Here is a 23,871-nt window from a genome sequence, read left to right on the forward strand (position 1 = left end):
TGATGTACTCTGCATGTAAGTTAAATAATCAGAGTGACAATATACAGTCTTGACATACTCCTTTCCCAATTTGGAACCAGTCTGTTGTTCCATGTCCAGTTCTAACTGTTGCTTCCTGACCTGCATACAGATTTCTCAAGAGGCAAGTCAAGTGGTCTGGTATTCCCATCTCTTTAAGAATTCTCCAGCGTTTGTTGTGGTCCACTTCATCAAAGGCTTTGGCATAGTCAATAAAGCAGAAGTAGATGTTTTTCTGGAACTCTCTTGCTTTTTTGATGATCCGGTGGATGTCGGCAGTTTGATCTCTGGTTCCTCTGCCTTTTCTAAATCCAGCTTGAACATCTGGAAGTTCACAGTTCATGTGCTGTTGAAGCTGGCGGAGAATTTTGAGCATTACATTACCAGTGTGTGAGATGAGTGCAATTGTGTGGTAGTTTGAGCATTCTTTGGCATTGCCTTTCTTTGGGATTGGAATGAAAACTGACCTTTCCAGTCCTGTGGCCACTGCTGGGTTTTCCAAATTTGCTGGCATGTTGAGTGCACCACTTTCACAGCATCCTCTTTCAGGATTTGAAATAGCCCCAGAATACCAGCTTGTCCTGGAAATTCCAGGGATCAAACCCAGGGCCTCATACATGCAAAACATGCAGTCTAAGTCAAAGGAACCAGCCCATGAGTGTTGGTTAGTGACAGACACCAGAAATAACCAGGGCTTTATTTATCTCTGTATGTCTCTCTTGCCTCAAAGAGGCCTGGAGGTAGGCTGGCCAGAGCTGGTATGCTGATTCTATGGGCCTTAAGCCACTTCCGTCTTTTTGTATCACTAGCCTCTGTATTTGACCCTTTTATTCAAGGTCACCTCATGGTCCAAAATGGTTGCTGAAGTACCAGCCATCACACAGGGTCATTCTGGAAAGGAGGAGGAGGAGGAACTGGAATCAGTTTTCATTGATCACCCCTTCCTCCAAGGGAGCCTGGGAAATGTAGTTTTTCAGCTGAGTACTTACCCAAGGTTCTGTTAGTGAGGACGAATGAGAGAATGGTTGTTGATCAAGCAGGTAGCAATCTCTGCCATGGCATGTTGTAACAGTGAGCCCAGGGGGGCCAACGGCTCCCCGAGGGTGTGCCTCTGTGTTCCGTACCATCTGGCTGTGGCACCCAGCACCCCGTGGCACAAAAGGAGATGCTGCTGACGGGGCAGAGGAATGAAAGAAGACACGGGAAATTCCACTTCTGATCAGCGGTCAATAAACCCACAGGACCAAGCATCTCAGAGAATAGCAGAACCAGGGACTGGAGGCCTAGCCCCACTTCAAACATGGACAAGCCATTTACTTTTTCAAGCCTCAGTTTCTCCCTCTTCAGAAAGTGGGATAATCCTACTCTGAAAGATTAGTGACAAGGATGAAGCGAGTCAATATGCATAACTAAATGGAGGTGTGGAGTGGTGACCTGCAGCTTGTTTAGCTTCTCAGATCCTTCCTCTCCCTCTAGGTAAAGTCTGCTGTTGCTGCTAAGTCACTTCAGTCGTGTCTGACTCTGTGCGACCCCATAGACTGCAGCCCACTAGGCTCCGCCGTCCGTGGGATTCTCCAGACAAGAACACTGGAGTGGGTTGCCATTTCCTTCTCCAGTGCATGAAAGTGAAAAGTGAAAGTGAAGTCGCGCAATCGTGTCTGACTCTTAGCGACCCCATGGACTGCAGCCTTCCAGGCTCCTCTGTCCATGCAATTTTCCAGGCAAGAGTACTGGAGTGGGGTGCTATTGCCTTCTCCGAGGTAAAGTCTAGAAGATGAAATTACTTTGTTGAGCTGAATTATATATATTGTACCACTTGCAATAGTATTTTGTTTTTCCTTTCATTTTTTCCATGCACTCCAAAAATACATTCTGATTTCCGCCCCCCCCCCCCCCTTTCTTACATCAAAGGGACCATACTGGAAATTCTATTCTGTACCTGTTTCCTTTCACCTTACGGAAAACACTGTGTAGATATTTCCTGTGAATCAGTGCACAGGGATCTTCCTTGTTTTTTTCTGTCATATGACTGTATATTAGTTTATTCACGCATACCCTGTTTGTAGTGATTTTCAGTCTTTTCCTTCAGATAGTCTGAGCAGGACCCTGCAGATTCAGTGGTCAAAGGCAAATCATATTTGGCTTATGGTCTGGAGAAGCCTGGAGTAGGCAGATTCTTCAGAAAAACAGAACCGTTAGAGAGAGTGAGGGAGAGAGAATTCTCCTGGGACTAGCCTGAGCTTCCCTCCACCATGGTGGTCTCAGCGGACGTGGCCTTGTTTCACGGTGGCTGCCTTCCCTCAGAAGTGAAGGCCGCCAGGTCTTCAGTCTTAGGCCTGGACAGAGCATGATGTTCCTGCTACTGCATTGCTGAACATCCAGTAGCACACTGTGAAGTGTGGACACGTCCATCCCTATAGGGAACGTAGTGGAATCTCTGGATGCTCAGCAAATAGTAGCTGTTTCATTAGAACACTGGACTATCTTGAGATCTGGCTCTTGGGATAACTTCCTGTGTGACTTAGCCCAAGACATATGCCTTCCCTGGATCTCTGAATGGGGATGATAGAAATAGTGCTGCCAAGTCCAGGTCCAGGTGAGATAAGACAATAACAGCTGTGAACGGTGTTGATAGCCGGGTGTGGCAGGGTTTTGGGGACCTCCCTCCCTGGAGCCCCCACCCCCAGAAATGGGTCCTGCCTCTGCCTAAGGGGGCAGGATCTAGGGGTGAAGGAGGTAGGTCCTGGTGCCTCCTCCTGAGACGTCCAAGCAGGCCACTGAGCAGGTGGGCGGATAGGATTTGAGTCTTTGAGGGACAAGGGGCAAGCTTGCTGCTTTTGTTTAAATCCGCCAGCAGCGTCATGCCTTTTACATCTTTTCTCGTGGATCTCGTAGCAGTTCTGTAAGGCAGTGACTCTTTTGCCCCTTGGACAGTTGTGCCCATGGTGACGGAGCTGAGGGACAGCCAGAATTCCAGCTTAGGCCCTCCGGGCTCCAAACCCCATGCCCTTTGCCCACAAAGCTGGCTGGGAAGAGAGACACTTGGCAGAATACCAGAATTTTCCTTACTGTGAACACTGTTGCCTCTAATTAGATTAATTTTCACTTTTCTTTTGCCTTTGAGGGGGTTGATGATGCAGCGGAGTTACAGCACTGCTCTGTGAGCAGAGGTGTGAATGCTGGTGTGAGATCCTCCAGGCCGAGAAGCAGTCAGCTCTGTGTTTACTTTCCCCCCGCCCCAAGCCCCGTGGAGAAGCCCCGCCTCACCCACCACGGGGCAGGCATGGCTGGTGGAGGCCCAGCCTCTTGGTCAGCCTGCCCTCCCCTGGAATGTTGGGATTGTTAGAAATGCTCCCTGTCTGGCATGCGTTGCTAGAAACGCTGCCCTGAGCACGGGTCTGTGCTGGGTTGTGGCCCCAGCCCCAAGCCCTGGTTAATCCGGGGTAAATAAAGCACCCACTTACGTAGTCTCCTCTCTCCAAGGTAAACTGTGGAAGTCAGGGCTTTTGCCTGGATTAAGGCCTTAGCAAATGAGAATGCTTTTCCAATCCCAATCTTGCTCTTTGACCACAGGGGACCAGCAACAAACATTTATGGAGGGCCCAGGGCGTGTGCCAGGCGGTCCCGAGCTGGACAAATGTGTGTGTGGTGGAACTGAGCCTCAGACAGGACTTCACTGGTGAATAATTCCAGCTTGTGGACTTTCCCTCCCTGACCTCTGACAGCAAAGCCAGCACATAGGGTGCCCAGGTGTTGTCCGCCTGCCCTGGCACCAGAGGGAGCTAAGGAGTGGGCCTGCATTCTGGGAGCTGTGGGCATGTGGTCACTCGCTCCAAGGCTGCTCCAGGGCAGTGCTGACCTTTGGAAGGGCAAACAAGTGGCCTTTGGGGCTTTGCCAGGCCAGCCGCCAGCCCAGGAAAGACACACTTGGTGTCAGAATGGAAAGATACAGTGTGGTTTTTTCCCTTCTCCTTGGGCCTAACCATCTCTAGTGGGAAACCAGAAAGGTAGAGCATCTTACAGTACCTGGGGTGGTGTCAGGTCTGCTGGTACCTTACGGCCCTTTCCTGGGACCAGCCTCTCCCTTCATCTGCGGACCTTTGCCCGTTCCCCTGCGTTGCTCCGGCATCCTCCCCTGGGGCCTCACTCGGCCCCCCTCTCGCTTTCCGAGTTCTCTCTCTGTGCAGTCTGCCCTTCAGCCAACACAAACAGCAGAAAAAGAAGGCGAAAAGCCACCTCGAGTGGAGGCTCTGCTCGTTTCCAGATTCACATGCCAGTGGAGGCATAACCGTTTAATCGCTGACACCGTCTCCAGTAAGACCACATAAACCCAGTCCCGTGAGGCCTTAAGTGCAGGATTTGACACAAACAAAGAAGCAGGCCATAGGTAGGATTTGGTCTGCTCAGACGCACCTTTTAAATACTTCTCCTTAGGCTCTGATTCTCTGTTCTTCGTAAGCGTTGGTGCTGGGGGATTTCAGGGCTTGTCTTGCGTGTGGTTTTGGTTTCTGGCTTCCTCCATCCCGGGGCTGAATAGTCTTAACAGGTTGAAATTGCTGATTATTCTTAAAACCTTGAGAGCCGCTGGGGTGGCCTTTGTGATGGGAACAGTTCATGTCGCCGCCACGATGGCAGGTGTGTGCGCGGAGCCCCCGGGAAAGCAATTTGAGTAGGGGGTGGCCAAGAGGGGTTGGTGTTCCTGCCTGGGGAGGGGGTGTGACCCGAGCTGTCAGGCCTCGGTGAATGGTCAGAGCCACGGCCTTGGTCCCCCAAGGAGGGGAGTCAGCTGCCCTGTGCCCATGTGTCCTGGGGACTCCGAGGCCTCTCGGGAGCTTGAGGTTATAGAGTGATGAGGATAAAACCACAAGAAACTGTGGTTTCAGGAGGACGCTGCCTTCTGTGTCCCTGTCTGGGGGCTTGAGGGCGGGACTGGGGTTCAGGCTTTGAGGCGGGTGGTGTCTGAAGCCCCCCGGGACCGAAACGGTCTTTTGCTGGCGGTGCTGGTAGTGGTGTTGCTAAGTCGTGTCCGACTCTTCGGTCTTTTGGGGACCTCGTCTCTCACCCTCAGAGATGTTTATCCAGACCGTGGAGGATCCTTCTCTCAACCTGAACTTCCTTCTGGTCTTCCTTCGTTTATCTTCAGCCAGTTTTCTTCCCATTTCTGTCTGGTCTTTGTCTTCAGCTGGGACACCCAGTTGTCGTGCCTTAGCTACTTCATGGCCCTCATTTCCAGTCCTTTCCCTTCTATTTTTTTTTTTTAATAAAAGCTTTATTGATATTTAATTCATATACCATAAAATTCACCTCTTTATTTATTTTTGTCTGCACCGCGCAGCAGGCGGGATCTTAGTTCCCTGACCAGGGATCGAACCCGGGGCCCCCTGCAGTGGAAGCACAGAGTCCTAACCCCTGGACTGCCAGACAATTCCCAAAATTCACCCTTTTAAAGTTGGTGACTTTGAATATATTCACGGTGTTGTGCAACCATCTCTTACTGTCTAGAGATGTCATTTTCTCGAATCTCGTCACCCAGAACATTTCCATCACCTCCTGTACCCATTTGCAGTCACTCCCGATTCTCCCCAACTCCCTCAGGCCCAGGCAACCTCTAATTGACTTTGTTTCTCTATAGGTTTGCCTGTTCTGCACAATTTCCTATAAATGCTTTGACTTTGCCACGCTGTTACACACTCCCACTTCAGCATCATGCTGGCCCCACCTCTCTCATTTATTTTCATTAATTTCCCATCTCACAGTGAGAGAAGGTGAGACAGCAGTACTCCGTTTTCATAAATTCTGCAGCTTTTTTTTTTTTAATTAAAAAAATTTGATCTTTTGGAAAAATCCTGAGATCTACCACAACCCAGTCTGAATTACGTAACTAACTAGCCCTGTGTCCAAAATTACACTTTGCTCCTTGTATTTCCAGAAATAATTCGTGCCACTCCCTTATGTTTGGGGGCTTTAGTTTGGCCCTGCCCTGCTCCTCTCCACATTCCAGAGCCGTTCTTCCTGATTTCTGTTCCTTTCTGCTGTCGGAGCCGGGCTGGGCCTGGAGGCTCCCCTCCTCTCGCTGGATTCCTGCAGACTTTCTTTCTGGCATTTCTCTCACCACTGGCACTTTCTCCGAGGGAAGCCAACCAGGAATAAAGAGCAGCCGGCGAGGGGCGGGAGGGCTTTCTCTGCTGGCAAAAAATGGAGCGAAGCAAGTGCCTGGGAGAATGGGGTTCCCGTCCAGTTTGTTCCCTAGGGTCAGACTGCCAGCGACCCTTCACCTCATTTCTTTCTTTTTATTGCTCGTGTGGGACTGGGAAGCTCAAGGGTGTGTCCAGCCTGCAAGTGTTTATTGAGCTCTAAGTGAGGATTTGGTTCCCAGCAAGGTGTTATTACCTGTCACAGGAAGGAAAGATGGCAGGCCGGAAGGAGTTAAGGCTTCATTCGGGGAGAGAGAGGTATGATTAAGTGGCAAAGGGTGTGCTTGGGAGATAAATGCTGGTAAGCTGGAGGTCGGTGTGGGCCAGAGCAGGGGAGGCCTTGTGTCTGAGATGGCTGCAGTGGCCCTGCAGGATTGGGGCAGGTTAGACTTGGGTGGAGAGGGTCCCATTCTGGAGGCAAAAAGGTATCGCTGCTTTGCTCGTGGGGATGTCCTGTGTGACTTGGCATCTCGAGGCCGGGAGGAGAGAGGCCTCAGAGTGGAGCTTCCCTGGAAATAGGAGGTGGGGCCTGCACCCTCTGCCCAACCTTGAGCTGTGAGAAGACCAACTGCAGCTCCTGGAGCTGTTTGGGGCTGAGTCCTGGGACCTGGATTCGAGGCTCAGTGAGGACAGGAAGGGCCATCAGGAGCAGGCCGTGGTTGTCCGGGCGGCTGGCACCGAGAACGCGATAGCAGTGCAATGGATGGTGTAAAGACATCAGTAGGAGCAAAGAGGAAGGAATGAGACTGAAAGACTTTGGCAGAAGACTCCTTAGGGCCTTACAGCATTGGATGAATGAGGCGCCTGGGTGTGGTGTCTATTCTGTGTGGTCCTCTGGGTGCTTCCAGCAAGCAGGGCCTCCCTGCCATGCCTCCTGGGTCGGGGTCCCCTCTGTGCCCTGAGTGGGTTTCATAGGCTTACTGGGCCAGGTCCCCCTGCCGGCTGTCTGCTGTGTGTGTGCTTCTTGGTACTAGGATGGTCAGTTTACCTTGTGTGTGTGTGGGTGTTAGTCACTTAGTCGTGCCCAACTCTTTGCGACTTCATGGACTGTAGCCTGCCAGGCTCCTCTGTCCATGGGATTATCCTGGCAAGAATACTGGAGTGGGTTGCCATTTCCTCCTGTTTACCTTGTGACCTCCCGACTAGCAGGTTGTCAAACAGAAGCTGTGCTAGTGATGGGGGTGGGGGTGGGGGTAAGGAGGACCCGTGTTAGTGGAAGTAACAATGTCATCATTTGGAGCATTAGTACTAGTGGAGGTAATATCAGTATTTGAGTAGATACTAGAAAGAAAGAAAGCGAAGTTCCTCAGTCATGTCCAACTCTTTGCAACCCCGTGGACTGTAGCCCACCAGGCTCCTCCGTCCATGGGATTCTCCAGGCAAGAATACTGGAGTGGGTTGCCATTTCCTTCTCCAGGGGATCTTCCCGACTCCGGGATCGAACTCGAGTCTCCTGCATTGCAGGCAGATGCTTTACCCTCTGAGCCACCAGGGAAGCCCTGAGTAGATGCTCTGTACAAAGCATTTTGCTCATTCTAGGTGATTTAGTCCTTACTACAACCCCATGGGCTGACCTCGTTCTATAGGTAAGGAAACTGAAGCATGAAGAATTAAGTGACTACCTGGACTCAGCTCCCAGTCTCGTGGTTTCAGACCCCATGCGCTCAGTCAGTCTGCTCCACTCTCTCTCAGAAGAGCAGGTTCATCACAGCCATGCCTGTGATGAAGGGTAAGAGAGGAGAGAGGAGAGTGCTGGAGAGGAAATGCCCACCTTTGGGGCGGCTGGGCAGCAGGACTGGGCGGAGCACAGTCCCAACCATACCCATCGTGTGACCCCCATCCCACCTGGCCCTGGGGAGAGTCTCCCCGAGATAGCTGGTGGGGCCAGCAATGCTCAGAGCACTGGCTAGATAGGTGTTAGGTGAGGAAGGACAGAGAGGTGGATCAGGGCAGAGAATTGATGTCCAGCTGGTACTCTGCAGAATTAGATGCTGCAGAAAACTTTAACGAATGCTCTGTTAGCTTAATTTTCTCAGAGTGTGAAGTATTTAGACATCATAGGGATGAGAGTGCTAGCATTCCAAGAGAGCTTTGAGTTCAGGTTGCATTGTTCCTAGATTTGTAGATGGGCAGGGGAGGGAGCTGAACTATTTTTAGAGGATGTTGCATTAGTTTTGTAATTAACAGCGTGCCTGCTGCCTCACACTCTCCTTACTCACGCTTTATTGTAATCCGTGTTTTAATCATCTTCAAACAAGATCCTAAGGTCTGTGAGGGTCTGGAACACTCCTGTCTCATTTGCTGTCCCATCCCCCATGCCGGGCACATGGAGGGAAGATGAATTCACCTACAGGGGTTGCAGAAGGTGCCGACGACTGGGTAGCTCACTGGTGAAGAGTTTGGTAGGTGGTGGCAACAGCTTGACTGAAGCATGAAAGGCAGAGGCAAGGAATGTCTGGGGAGGGACAAGTGACATTGGGACAAAGTTGAGGACTGTTGGAAAAGGCAAGATAGGTTTCGAATATCAACTCACTTACGTCTTTAGGGAATTAGGACTGAAAACACATGTCGAAAGAACATGCATGTTTTCTGACGTTGGTTTTTCTGCAGACACTCCTAACTTAATGCAACACCTTTGTCAGAATTAGGGAAAGACATTCCTTAGCTTCCGGGAGGAGGGCATGGCAACCCACCCCAGTATTCTTGCCTGGAGAATCCCATGGACAGAGGAGCCTGGTGGGCTACAGTCCATGGGGTTGCAAAGAGCCAGACTTAACTAAAGCAACTTAGCATATCCCTTATCTTGGTGGAAGGATTTTGATGAAAACAACCCCCCTCCCCCAGGTGGCTGCAGCCTTGCTTCCAGGCACATAGTTTGACAAATGGGATATGAGCTGACTCCCAGCTCTCACTTGTTCTCTTGAATAAATGTCTTTGAGCAAGACACAAACTGCTCAACTGTATAGGGCCACCCTTTTGAGATTTAAAGTCTGGGTTTAGGCTCTTGATTGGAGGACGTAAGATGGGAAGCCTTTCTGAGTCACTCCTATTTATTTACTTCTTTCCGTTGGCCCTGTGTTGCTGTTCTTCCCATGAGGAAGGAGGCATTGTTACCACTGGAGGTCAGAACCTTTATAAGCACATTGCCCACAGTTCCCAAATATTGGTCCTGGACCCCAAAGAACATTACTCTCACCCAAGGAGCTTATCAAAATGCAGATTCTGTTCCTCAGACTTACACTGTGTGTGATTCAGAAGGCAAGACAGAACCCAAGAATCTGCATTTATTTATTTGTTTTTATGGAACTAGCCCATTTTTTTCAGTTTATAGATGAGAAAATAGAGAGGCGCATCTGGAGTGGGATTGAGACCTGACCCCCCCTGCTGATTTTCAGTGCAGACTAACCTCCTCGCACCAGCTTATCATCTCAGTACAATAAGGATAAGTAGGTGAAACTATGAATGAACTTTGAAGTATGGATATAAAATGCCGAAGAAATAAGTAACAAAAATTTACGCATTATTTTCATACAACCTGAGTCATCTAATTCATGAGAAATGAAATCTTGACGTTCTAAATAGTATTAACTTGAGTTGTAGAATAATGTCACTGTTTTGCTTCCTCCCCAAGCAGTAAGGGCGCTATAACAGTCTACAGAGAAGCTTGGCTATGTCAAAAAGCATTATTATTTATGCATAAGCACAAAGAAACAGGTGGGACTACATCAAAGTAAAAAACTTTTGCATGGCAAAGGAAACATTCAACAAGGTGAAAGAGCAACTTAGCAAGTGGGAGAAACTCTTTACAAATCATGTATCAAAGGGTGACATCCAAAAATATTAGGACTTCATACAACAGAGTATCAAAAAACCAAACAGTCCAAACAAAAGATGTGTGGAAGACTTGAATAGACATTTTTCCAAAGGAAGACACCCAGATATCTTACGGGCACATGAAAAGGTGCTCAGCACCACGAATCATCAGAGAAATGCAAATCAACACCACAATGAGGTTTTCACCTCACAGCGATCAGATGTGCTCTGCTGTGCTTAATTGCTGTTAGTCAGCTCTTTTCAACCCCTGGGCTGTAGCCCACCAGGCTCCTCTATCCGTGGGGATTCTCCAGGCCAGAATACTGGAGTGGGTTGCCATGCCCTCTTCCAGGGGATCTTCCCAACCCGGGGATCTTCCCAACCCAGGGATCAAACCCAGTCTACCCACCATTGCAGGTGGATTCTTGACCGTCTGAGCCACCAGGGAAGCCCAGAATGGCTATCATCAAAAAAGTCTACAAATAGGGGACTTCTCTGTTGCTCCAGGGGCTAAGACTCTGCACTCCCCATGCAGGGATCCTGGGTTTGATCTCTGGTCAGGAAACCAGATCCCACATACCCGGCTCTTTCCCAGGTCCCCCGTCTCTCATAGTCTTCAGTGTGGAGAACCTGGCTCAGTACCATTTGGTTTGCAAATCACACTTCCTGTAGCCATCAGTGTTTTTACCCCACTCTCTTAATAGTGACAGTACTCTACTGAAGTGTAATTTATATACAGGATAACGTGTGAATCTTAAGTGCATAGCCTGAGGATCTTGACAGAAGTTTATGTTTGTGTAATCATTGCCAAGATCAAAATAAAGATCATTTACATTGCCCTGGAAGATCATCAGTGGTTCTGAAAGCATGTTAGCAGGGCTAGTGAGGACAGAACGCCCCGTTCAGGGCACAGTGACCACCTCTCCCATTTGGTCCCTGTGAATCTCTGTAGTGTCCCTTGGAGGGCTGGGGCCTGTGTAGGGTACAGGGCTCAGAGAGCAGCCAGAATGAGTTGTTGTCATTTGCCAGATTTCTCAAGCCCAAAACACCTTCCCGTACCAGGGCCAGACAGAGCTGCGGAATCAAAGTGGTACATCTATTTGGAGTGTCAACAGCACTAGAATATGAAAAAATCTGTCTTATTGTTGAAATAAAGAAAGGCATGGAGAGCAGAACAAAAGTCATTTGGATGCTGAAGATAAAAACTTACCTTTAAAGAAAGCTTACATTTGGCCTGCACGTCTCTCACCCCCACCTGGGACCCACAGGGTAATGCTCCCAACCAGCACCAGCCTTGGGAGTTTTTGTGGAATGCCAGTGTGTGGCATGGTGGGGGCCCAGCAGAGGGCCCTATAGCTTTCTCGGAGGTTGGGGTGGGGCCTGGGCACACAGCCTGAACACCCATACCACCCATGCCCCCGGGGGTGACCTGCTGGGCAAGATGCCAGCACGGGCTCCCATGCAGACTTGGTGGATGGCGCATCCTCCAAGGCTCGCTGTGAAGAGTCATCCATACTCTTAGGACAGAAAGCTGTGGACGGGGACCTGTGGGATTTTCATTCCATCCTTGATATTCCATCCAAGAGATGCAGTCCGATCCAGCCTTGAGAGGCTCCCTGGGACTTTGCTAAGGGACACTGACCTCCGTTTCCACTTCCCAGGGGCAGAGTCGGCTCAGAGCAGGTGATGTAGCCGCTGAGAAGTCCTCCTGCTCTGTGATGCTCCGTTTCTATTTCACACTCTCATTCCTTCATGCTGTCTTTTCCTTTTCCTGTCAAACAGGAAAAGACATCTCATTCCTGCATGACTCTTTATAGCTGAGAAAGAAAAGACAATAGCACGGGGCGGGAGGTGGGAGGGCTGTTCAAGAGGGAGGGGACATGTGCCTGCCTATGGCTGATTCATGTTGATGCATGGCAGAAATCAACACAACAGTGTAAAGCCATTATCCCTCAATTAAAAATAACTAAATTTAAAAAAATAAAGCCATAACAACCTGTAGATGTTTCTCCGTTGGGTGAACTCTCATTTGTGAGCCTTGTGATGCTCGTACCCCTGCTGACTCCCAAGTGCTAAGGGCTTGAGGGAAGGTGCCTGGCCCGTGGGCGTGGCACAGCCATCCGCCTGACGCAGTCCACATAGCCTCCACCACTTTGTGCGGCCAGTCTGAGTGTTACACAACTGCATTGGGAAGGTTAGTTTTCAAAATTATATCGAAAACTCCAACTATTGAATTGTACACTTTTCACTGTAACTGAACTCCCCAAACTTCAGACAGGGGCATTGCAGTGTTTTGAATGGAGTTTGAATTAGGTCATTAGCCTTGGTTTGGTTTGTGTTGCAGCAACAGACATGGGCTCTAGTCCTGACTTAGTTACTAACGAATGGTGTGATTTGTGACATGGGGCAAGCCAGGTGACTTGATGGGTCTCACTTCTCTCACCAGGAAAATGAGAGTCTCTGACTAGGTAAGCTTCTAGGTTATTCTTGGCTCTAAATATCTATGAGTCCAGTTCTAACCATATTTTTCTTTTTTTTTCACAAAAGGTTATGACATATTTAAGACAGTTTGGCTTTGTTTTTTCTTTAGCCTCTGGGTTATATAAAAGCAAAAAACATTCGAAAGTCCTGTGTGCATGTTTTTCTGTCTCCCCAAATTTCTACCTGACTTAGCTGTGTTCTGACTGTGCAAAAAAAGAGAAATACTTCGACATAAACTATCCCCCTTCTACGTTTTGCTGAAGGGCATCTTCAGGGTCTGTGAGGTTGCCTATGAGAGAGTGTGTGTGCATTTGGCAGCGGAAAACTGTGGTTCAGTCCGTGTCCTGGGTCATTGCATCTCTTCCTTCTTTCCTTCCTCAGTTACCATGTGTGTGTTTCTTTGGTGAGACCTGGAAATAGGCGCGGCCCTGAGGTCCTCAGTGCCTTTTGGGGAGCAGTGACAGGAGCCTGAACTTGCTGGGACCCCCTGTGTCCAGAATGCCTTTGCTCTGTTATTTCACTTGTTCTCCCTTCGAGGACACTCTGCACCCCCAACTCCCACTGCCTTTGCTCTCCTGACCACTTGCCTCTGGGCCCCCTGCCTTTCTTGTCCCCCATGTCTCCCCACAGGGACCTGGTCTCTGTGGCCGGTGAGACGGGGGCTTCATGGGGCCCTGTCCCAGCCCCTTCTCCGCTTGCCCTCCTCCTGGGCCCTCCTGCCCCTGGGGTGGCCCTGGCTGTTGCCCCAGTGCCCTGGACCATCACATCTGTTCTCCACACTAGGCCTGCCTTCTGATCCCAGTCCAGTGCCTGCTCGACTGTTTCTGGGACACTTTGGCCTTAGGTGCCTCCCAAATCCAGCTCCTGGCCCTTGTCCACACCCTCTGCTGCGATTCCCCTTCCTGTCCCCCAAGCCCACAACCCGGGACACATGTTCTGCCCACCCCCCCCAACACACACACACACACACACACACACACACACAGAGTCACTGACCTGTTCTGCCCACCACACACACACACACACACAGAGTCACTGACCTGTTCTGCCCACCCCCCCCAACACACACACACACACACACACACACACACACACACACACACACACACACACACACGGTCACTGACCTGACACACACACACGGTCACTGACCTGACCTACTGCTGCCTGCACAACCCTCACCTCATCTTGTCTTTGTTCTTCCTCCTCCTTCCTGAGTCTTCCTGATTCTAGCCTCCCGCACGGCTCTCTCCACTGCTCCCATTCCTGTCTCTCCCCTGCCAATCCTGCATTATTACTTTGATGAAAATATGAGACAAGGAAAACCTCTGTCCTGTAATGACTCCCTCTAGAATCTTTGCTCTCTCTCCTGTAACACCGTCTTGTATAGGGCAGGATGCAAGCTTGCGAAGATGAACTTGACCTATCCTTTATTAAGGTAGGCCGCTCCCCTCTTGACTGTTCCTGCATGGTCAGCCCAGCATGGGCAGAGGGAGATGGCCCTGTGCTTTTCCCCATCCTCCCCTGCGTCTATCCCCTGCCCTTCCCACCATCACCTCCTCCATCCTCCTGAGACTCAGTGGATCAGGGAACCTGGAGGTCAGAGCTGGAAGGACTGCTGCCTCAGTTTTTTACATTTTACGGGAAATAAACCAAGGCCCAGAGAAGGGGCATGTTCAGGTCACACAGCTGGGAGTTTGCGGTGGATCCTGTCCGAGGTGTGTGTATTCCCTTCCTGCTGGAACATCACCATCACCTGGGTGGCTGAGAACAATGGATGTTTATTCTCCTGCAGCTCTGGAGGCTGGAAGTCTGAAGTCAGGGTGCCAGCCAGGCCGACCTTCCTCTAAAGTCCCTAAGGGAGGATCCCTTCTGGCCTCACGCAGCTTCTGGTGGGTGACTGGCAGTCCTTGGGGTCCCTTGGGTTGTAGCTGCAGTCTCCACCTCTGTCTTCACCTGGCCTTCTCCCTGTGTGTGTGTCTGTGTCTGACTCTTGTCCTTGTGTTTTTCTTTTTACAAGGACAAGAGCCATTGGCTTTAGGGCCCATCCTATGCTGGGACGGCCTCACATTTGATTCCATCTACAAAAACTACATCCAAATAAGGTCACAGTGACAATTGAGTGGGGAGACGCTAACACTTCTTTTTGCCAAGGACCTTTCACCCTATAGCAGTGCGGCAGGTGTCACCCCGTCTCTGGTGCTGGAGAGGGGCTGTGGGGTGGGGTTCACCCTGGGTCATTGTGGGGTAGGACTTCTCCTGGTATTTTAGGTTGAAATCCCTGAATACTCAGCACTCTACTTGTTAGACCTGTCCTTCTAGTAAACAGTTTGTTAGTAGTGAGTTTGTCTTTGTGTGTGTGTGTGAGAGAGAGAGAGAGGGAGGGCCAGAGGGGTGAAGGACTAAAGTCTTACCAGCCTTCTTTTTAAGATGTGACCATTCATTTTCAGCCTAGGGGAGGGGAGAGACACCTCACAGGGGCATCATCTTTATTCTGTAACTTTTGTCATTGTTCAGCTCCGGGAAGTAAGCCTGAATATCCTCTGAGGGTAAAGAGCTTGATATCCTCCTCTGTTACTGAAACCAGCAGGCTGGTTCCCGTGTTCCTTTGCAGGCCTGGGCCTTGTGCTGCCGGCTTTTGATTGCTCTGGAGCTTCATTGTTGCTCTGGTGCTCTGACCTCCGTCTGGCCCTCATTCGTGTGCAGACTTTGTGAGTCAGCATTTTGGCCGGGCTGGAGGGAGGGCAGGCGGCGTGACGCTCCAGAGCCGCGGAGGTTGGGTCCTAGGCCTGCAGGTGGGGAGAAGCCTGGGCTGGGGCTCCATATTTAGCCTGGAATCCAGTCCCAGCTGCTGCCCTGAGGCCAGCACGGATGCCAGAAGGGGCGGAGCACCGGCCCCGAGCAAGGGCCGCAGGGCCTGCCGTGCGGACCTGCTGGGAACAGCGGTGGCGGTCCATCTATGCCAGGCCCGGCTCTCTCCTGCCTGCGCATTGACGGCAAATCCCGCCGGCCCTGAGAGCTGACTTGCCCGAGGTCACATAGGCAGCCGATGGCAAGCCACTCTATTTGGGTGTCTGGAGTCCAAGTCCTTTACCCTTGCTGCCCAGGAGACCATGCTGTCGTTGGGATGGGGGCGCCTCCACGTATCAGCTTTTCCAGAGACCAGGAGAAGAATGACCGACACCCCTGACAGCACCTAACTGGGAGACGAGAGACACGCTTTCCATCCTCTCCAGTCATCGGCTCTGACACTCCTTGTCCCCCCGCTCCGCATTAGTCCTTTAGACCACAGTGCAGATGTCAGGCCTCTCCCAGGGAACTCAGAACAGCGGTCATAGAGTGGGACCTGGAGTCGGACAGACAGCATTCTGGGGCACGTGATGAGGTGCACGTGGATGAGAGGAGGCAGACCTCAGAAATGGAGGTGGCTCGAGCCCAGCTCTCGGAGCCTCTCGGCTCCTGTCTGCACCGTCTCCCTGTCCACGGAGTGGCCACCCATCCCATGCTCTGCGGTCCAGACCCGCTCAGGAGCCAGCCTGATAATCTGGCTGATTCCCCTTGCCCTTCCAGAGCAGGGGCATCGCATCAAGCCGCCTCCAGCAGGTGTAGGTGGACCACCCTCGTCCGTGTTACCCACTGCTCCCGGCAGTGGCTGCTTGCAGGCCCCGAACAGCCTGGGCTGGATCTCTGAGCAGGACACACGAAAGGGGATCATTTCAGCATCAGGAAGAGCTTGGCACCGGGACAACCATCCCTACAGCCCTGTGTCCACATGGGCTGCCTATAGCCCTGCCTATCGTGTGGCCATCATGTCTGGACTGTTCTGGGCCTCAGTTTCCTCATCTCTAAGGTGGGACCGATCTTACAGATGGAGAGAGTCCATTTAAAGGCTTAGCTCTCAGCAGTCACTCACATAGTTATTATGATGTTGGTTGCCTCTGTTAATCCTCATGGCAACCGTGGGAGGGTAGACAGTGCTTTGCAGATGTAGACCCACTTTGCAGATGCAGAGGCTGATATCAGGGCAGGAAAGGGACCCACCAGCCTTTTGGATTCCTGGCGCTGTGTTCTTTGTACGGAAACACCCTGGCAATATCTGTGGGTTTTAGTAGGGTTTTCCCCCTCGCCCTGATTCTCCTGGATACCAGTGAATAAGCTAGTATGAAGCTCCCCCCACCTGCAGGGCACCTTACTTCCCAGGGATGGTTTGGAAATAGCTCTCCCTGGAGTAAGTAACCCAGATGGCCCAGACTCAGCGAAGAAGCCACGGGCCTCGATAGCAGGGTGAATGGAATTCATAATTGGCACGAGCTGACCTCACAGCCTGGACACTGTGATTCCCATGTCACGCAACTCCTGTCACCGTGAACAGTCGGCGGCTGTGTGCCGGCAGAGGGCCCTGGAGGAGCAGACGGGCGGGCCTGGCCCTGCTGAGGACAGCAATTAGCAGGGAGTGACGGCTGCTAATCGCTCTGATCAGCCAAGCAGAAGCCCAGCCTGCCATTCACAGTCTGCCTCTGGCTCCTGGGGCCCCCGGGGGTGGGGGTGGGGAGAGGAACAAAGGGAATCATTGCAAAACTCCGGGGTCCTCTTCTTACCCTGGAGAGGCTGGCTGCCTTGGGAGCAGGGAATGGTGGGCAGCTGGGAGTGGGGAGGCCCGGAAACAGGTGGGGCCTGGCCAGGCTGGATGACTGCACTCTGCGCAGGGCCCACATCCTGTCTCCAGATGAGCCAGCATATTTTTGTAATGAGCCCGATAAAGTTTTCTCCTGTCCCGCCCCCCCTGGGAATCCTCAGTGGCCAGAAAGACCCAGGGGCCCTGTGTGTCTGACAGGAGTGTGGCACCTCTCAGCGTTCGGGAGGCCGCAGGAGGGCTGCCTCAGGTCAGTACACACTTGGTGGGTGTGCGCAGGGGAGGCCCTTTGATGGGAGGGGACGCTCTCCGGAAACAGGGGTTTCAGCCAGAGTCGGATTCCCCAGAGAAGACTTGGCAGAAAAGGACAAGTTTGTCGTACATGTGAAAGGACTCAGTCAAAGCAAAATGATCTTTATTGTCATCATCACAGGTATTAATAATATGTCTTCAGAGTTCTTTAGTATTTTAGACCTGGTATTCATGTTCTTGACATCCCTGGGATGTTTAAAAAAAAAAAAAAGGATTGTTCTCTTCTGAAGGTGTAGAAAGAGGCCTAAACAGGCAGGGGACAGATATAGGTGATGAGCCAAGGTGAGAATGTCCTTTTGCCTCTGGGGCTGAGGCCAGCCTGAGGGACGCTAGACTGTCATTCAGATAGTTTTTTCTGAGTACCTTCATTAAATTATCTACTATAGAAATGATTTAGGGGACTCTCTTCCACAGACCAAAGAGGTGACTGTTACCTCTGCTGCACCACAGGGGCCCCCTGGAACAGGACACCCCCCTCCCTGTCCCACCTCTTGAGGGGACTCTGCAGTGTGTGGCTGGGAAGGAGAGAGTTAATTTAGCAGCTCTAGGGGCGGGGGTGGAGCGTCCTGGTTGCAGTCTGGCCTGTCTCCTGAGCAGGCAGGCCTGGGTTAGCTGTGCTCTGACATGCGGGCCCCCATGTTCAGAAGGGTTAATGCTCGGCCAACACTGGCTGTCAGTGTTTGGAAATCCTTACATTGAACCAGAGGCTTCACTTGCATTCCTCTTTTGCTCGGGGGGCCCCACGAATTACGCAGTCTGGGTTCCACAGCTGTCGGGGGCGTGAGGCTAGGGTCCTCGGGGCCTGTCAGCTGGCCGAGCTGCTGGGGTGGGGCTGACAGCGGCCGGCATTTATGGCGGCTGCATGCCGACGCCAGGCAGCCAGGCAAGGCCAGGCGGGGTTTCTGGAATGAGCGCACACATTCCCTGGCTGCCACTCCGCACCCTTCCCTCCCTGCACCCGTGCATCCAGGCTGTCCCTGTCCTCCTCACCTGGAGACATGGCATGCACACCGTGACCTTGCTCCTGAGGGCAAGGAGTCAGAAATCCTTGCGCCCGCGACAGACAGGCGTGCCCCCCTCCCCCGCCCTGAAGCTGGCTCCATCCGCCTTCGCTCGGGGTTTATTTTTGATGGATGGGGAAAGAGAGCGATCCAAGGAATGAGGGGCTGTGCGCCCAAGGGCCCTCCTCGCCTGGTGCTTGGCAGGCCGCAGCAGGCCCCAGCGTGAGTGGGAGGCCCGAGGGAGGCAGAGCCACCCCACACCCACACCCTCACCAGGGCATCAGGTTCAACAGGAAAACAATTAATTAGAGAGCTGAGAAGCAAGGTCAGAATCCTGGATCTCAGATGGCAAGGACCGGGGGAAAATTGATGGATAGCGCCAACTGTATCTCCTGAAACTCCAAGGTGGGGCCACCTGGAGAAAGTGTTGGAACTCTTATGCATATGTATTTCTTTTAATTTTAATTTCTGTTTGGGGTTATGTTTTTGTAATGCACACGATGTTTTGCCAGGGTGAGTGTGTATGTGTGTATGGGTGTGAGTGTGTGCATGAAGGTATATCATGCACAAATTGAGGGCAGCTGAGGATGAGGGAGTTGGATGGCATCACCGACTCGATGGACATCCACTTGGGCAAACTCTGGGAGATAGTGGAGGACAGGGAAGCCTGGTGTGCTGCAGTCTATGAGGTTGCAAAGAGTCAGACACGACTGAGCGTCACAGATAGGACTGCTTTATCAAAGTACCACAGAGTGCAATAGAAGTTGATTCTTTCATAGTTCTAAAGGCTGGAAGTCCAAGGTCAAGGTGTCAGCAGTGTGAATTCCTTCAGAGAGCTGTGGGGGAGTTTCTGTGTCCTGCCTGTCCTCTAACTTCTGGCGGTTTGGTGGCAATCTTTGGCATATCTTGGCTGGTAGATGGCATCACCCCAATCTCTGCTTTTATCCCTACTTGGCATTCTCCCTGTATGTATGTCTTTATATGCAAACTTTCCCTCTCTATAAGACTAGTATAACCTCTTATGGGCTTCCCTGGTGGCTCAGACTGTAAAGAATCTGCCTGCGATGCAGGAGACCTGGGTTTGATCCCTGAGTTGGGAAGATTCCCCTGGAGAAGGGAACAGCTGCCCACTCCAGCATTCTGGCCTGGAGAATTCCATGGACTGTATAGTCCTTGGAGTTACAAAGAGTCGGACATGACTGAGCCACTTTCACTTTGGGGGATATAATTCAATTATAGCAGAAGGCATAAGCAGTGAAACAAGCTGGGAAACTAGTGGCTTAGCTAAGCGCTTTCCTCTCTGGCCCACTAACCTTGACTGTGTGTCAGCCCAGCCTCCTCCGTTTCTCATCAGGAGGTTCTGCTCAGGGAGCCGTCTTGACAAATAGCAGGAGTCACTGCCAGGGCTTGCTGGGTCCGAGGCCTCCAGTCGGCCAAGAAGAGAAAGTCCTGGGGTGTGAGCTGCAGGGCCCTGTGTGCCGGGCACGGGGAGGAGAACCCTGGTCTCCTGCTTCTTTTCCCTGCCTCGAAGCATCACGTCACAGTGAACAGAAGAAGTAGCACTAAGTTGTCATGGGTGGACGGACTCCTGAGCCTGACTGCCCAGGGAAGGAGGTCAAGACAGCTGGGTCTCTTTGGCGTGACTGTGGGTAAGTTGTAGGCTTCTGGCATTTTAAAGTGACAGGTGTCTTTGAGATCATCCCGTCCCACCCTCCTGTTTTACAGACAAGGAGATGGAAGCCAAAGGCGGGGAGGGTCCTGCTCATGTTTCGTTTAGGATCAGGATCCGCAGCTGTGTCAGTTCTCTACTGCTGTGTAACAAACATCCCCCAAACAAAACACACTGTCTCCCACTTTGTGCTGCTCAGAGTCTTGGTTCGGCCTGGCAGGACTCTGTTTCCAGGGCCTCTCCCAAGGCTGCAGAAGAAAGAGGCGTTGACCAGGACTGTGATAGACTGCGGGAGTGTCTGCTTCCTGGCTCCCTGGTGTGGTTGTTGACGAGGTTCAGTTCCTTGGGGCTACTGGGTTGAGGCCTCAACTCTTCACTGGCTGATGGCCAGAAGTTTCCCACAGCTCCCGGCCATGTGGGTCTCTCCAGCATGGGAGCTTGCTTCATCAGAGTGTGCATGCTGAAAAGGTAGTGGAGAGTCAGGAAGATAGAAGTCAGTCTCTTCTAACCTGATCACAGAAGTGACATCTTATTATTTTACCATATTCTGTTTGGAACACAGGAGGCAAGAGTCACTGAGGCCCATCTTAAAAGAGCTGCTTACCACAGCAACTGTAACAGGAAACCTGAATAACATCGGTTTAAACAATGCAGAGATTTATATATATATTTTTTCATGTAGAAGGAATCTAGAGGCAGGAATCCAGGACTGGTGTGGGGATTCTGTGGCCATCAGAAGCTTAGGTTCTTTCCATCTTTCTGCTTTGCCATGCTGAATGAGTGGCTACTTACTAGCCTCAAAGTTGCCTCATAGTCTAAGAGAGCTGCTGGAGCTCCAGACATCATGCCTGCATTCCACACAAGGAGGAAAAAGTGGAAAGGACAAAAGTTATGTGCCGGCTCAGTCAATCCCTTTAAAGTGTTTCCCGCCCATTAACTTCCTTTTACATCTCATTGACCCCTACTTTCTGTGAGGGAGATTGGAAAATCTCCATGAGGTTGCAGGAAAGAAGGAAGAAAAAGATGTGAGGGACCTGCAACATCTAAGAGGAAACACATGTGTGAGTGGGTAATTGACCTTTCAACAGATAGCTCACCAGAAAATCAGGCCTGGGGAGAAGGGTCTTGAGGGGGATATGGGAGTTGTCTGGGCAGGAATGGATCAGGGATGCAGCCTGTGTGCTGGCATGCAGATCCATCCCCCTGGGCTAAAGGAGGGTCTTGCTGGGTTCTCTTTTCTTGAGCCTGAGAACTTGGGCTGATTCTGATGAGGAGACCCAATGGCCAAAGCAATAGACAGACCTATACCTACAGCTGGGCCCATGGTGGGGCTTCCGGCACCTTCTGTTCCATTGCTTCCTCATCCTTTCCAACCCATCCTTTGGCTCCTAGACCCTGCAGCCGAATTCCTTAGACCTCCAGTGGGCATCACCAAGGTCGAGTGTCTTAAATGTTGGACAAGTAGCATGGGGGATGGGGAAACCCCAGCTGAGGTTACTGGGGAGTTGGGGAGATTCTGCGGTCTTACCAGGTTTCCTGGTTTTTCCTGCTTGGCAATCAGAGGTATCCCTCATATTTGGCTTGTCCTGTAAGTCCCAAGAGATGAAACGGAAACCATACAATTTAGTCTGTGAAATTCTGCTCATTCATGTTTAAGAAGGCTTCAGAGGCCTCGGTGTGAAGGAAGTTAGACGTGTGATGTGATTAGCAAGGCAGGAAGGTGTGGCGGGCACCGCTCCCATCTGAGGCTGATCAGAAAGGCTGGAGCCTGCCTGCTCTCTAGACTGTACCTGGAAGTAGACAGGGGAGTCTGCAGGACAGCAGGGGATTTAGGTAGAAGCTCACGGCGTGTGCCATCTCAGGGCATTTAAAATCAGAGCTTGAGGACATATTTCCCTTTGGTATTTTGCCAGCAGGAGAATCCACTGCCGGGAAGTTGTTTGTAATGATGGCACACACAGCACTGCTGTGTGGGCAGGCGGGCTCCTGAACGTCCCAGTGTGGTGAAAAAAACAGAGAAGGAATGCTGTAGCAACACCCAGAGCAGGAACGAGGAAGGTGGCACCGGTCACGACAGCACTGGCGTTTATTGACTGTATCGACGCATTCAACATGAGTTACAAGGGCTTTATGGGGGTTGTTTCTTGGTCCCCACCTCTCGCCTCCAGCCTTCTTCCCAGGGACAGGGGGCGTGCGGGGCGGGGGAGGGGGGCAACCCCAGTGTTGCTGCCATTTCCCACCTCTGGGCTCCGCACGAGGTCAGCAGATTTCTAGATTAAGCGGTGACGCACAGGGTGACAGGTGGAAACCATGCCATCCACCCAGCAGAGGCCTTCGCACGTTGCCAGAGTAGAAAATGACCTCTGTGCCAGACAGCTCATGGACGTGGGAAGGCCTTGCACATGAGGCAGTGTCCCTGCAGGATGCGTGTGAGCAGAAGGCTCTGCTGGCCTGGCGTTTGGTGTGGCAGGTGCCTCCTAGCAGGGGTTACCCTCCAAGTGACCAGCTGCCCCGGGCTGGGACAGCCGAGGTCCCTCCCAGCCAGTGTTCTAACCCAGTGATCAACAGGCCAGAGGGACCCCACAGCCAACTTTTTTTTCTCTTAAACCAAAGCGTATTGTTTCTTGGTTATAAAAATGCCAAAATCTTATTTTGTTATTTACTTACACACACACACACACACACACACACACACACACACACACACGTTTGTGGGGTCTTCCCTGGTGACTCAGATGGTAAAGAATCTGCCTGTAGTGCAGGAGACCCGGATTCAATCCCTGGGTTGGGAAGATCCCTTGGAGAAGGGAATGGCTATGCATTCCAGTATTCTTGTCTGGATAATCCCCATGGACAGAGGAACCTGGCTGGCTACAGTCCTTGCAGTCACAGAGAGTTGGACGTGACTGAGTGACCCACACATTCATTTTCACTTTCATATATATATACATATAGTTGCACTGCATGGCTTATGGGATCTTAGTTCCCTGACCAGGGGTTGAACCCAGGCCCTCAGCAGTGGAGACGGTGACCTGGCCCTGGCCCAGGCTTGCTGGTGCCTTGGTGACACAGTCCCTGCACTTGGGGCCTCTCCCCTTCCCCACCAGTACACACATCCTCCTCCAAGGCCACTCAAGGAAAATGATCTCTGACCTTCTTTCCCAGACAAATTATTATTTTGGTTTGGTTTGTTTTGTTTTAATTGAGGAATAATTGACATAGAGTGTTATGTTATTAATAGTTTTCAAGTGTACAGCATAATGATTCAATAATTGTATATACCATGAAGTGGTCACCCGGACAAGTTATCATTGCTCTTTTTAAAAATTTTATTTACTTATTTGGCCGCACCGGGTCTCAGCTGCAGTACACAAGATCTTCTTAGCCAGGGTATGCTATTTCTGTGTGTGGTGTGTGGAATCTAATTCCCCGGTCAGGGATTGAACCTGGGCCCCCTGCATTGGGAGCACAGAGTCCTAGCAACTAGACCACCAGGGAGCAAATGATTGTTTGTTAAGAATATTTGTTATTATTCACCAGACAAATTATTAACCGCCAATGTTTATGGAGCTCAAACAATGCATGTTTGAGATAAGCACACCAAGTATACACATCATGTATTGATCGCCTACTGTTTGCCAGGAACTGCGCTCATTTTACATATTTTTACATAATCCTCTCAACTGACCTGTCAAGGTGGGGTTTATCCCCTGGGGAGACCTCTGTGGGGGTCATGCAGTGTGGCTGTCT

At 51.2% G+C, this 23,871-nt stretch overlaps 1 protein-coding gene across 5 annotated transcripts in view; it reads left to right on the forward strand.

The window, feature by feature from the left end:
* CTIF (cap binding complex dependent translation initiation factor) overlaps positions 1-23,871 on the forward strand; it is a 315,713-nt gene that overhangs the window by 32,146 nt on the left and 259,696 nt on the right. The window contains exon 1 of one of the 5 annotated variants that reach the window (XM_061131336.1): positions 6,395-6,470. The exons of the other annotated variants lie outside the window; for them this stretch is intronic. The gene's annotated coding sequence lies outside the window, so the exon portion shown is untranslated. Of the gene's footprint in view, positions 1-6,394; positions 6,471-23,871 lie in introns of those variants that run through there. 5 annotated transcript variants of the gene reach the window in all.

Source organism: Dama dama, chromosome 27, assembly GCF_033118175.1.
Source record: "Dama dama isolate Ldn47 chromosome 27, ASM3311817v1, whole genome shotgun sequence".
NCBI lineage: Eukaryota > Metazoa > Chordata > Mammalia > Artiodactyla > Cervidae > Dama > Dama dama.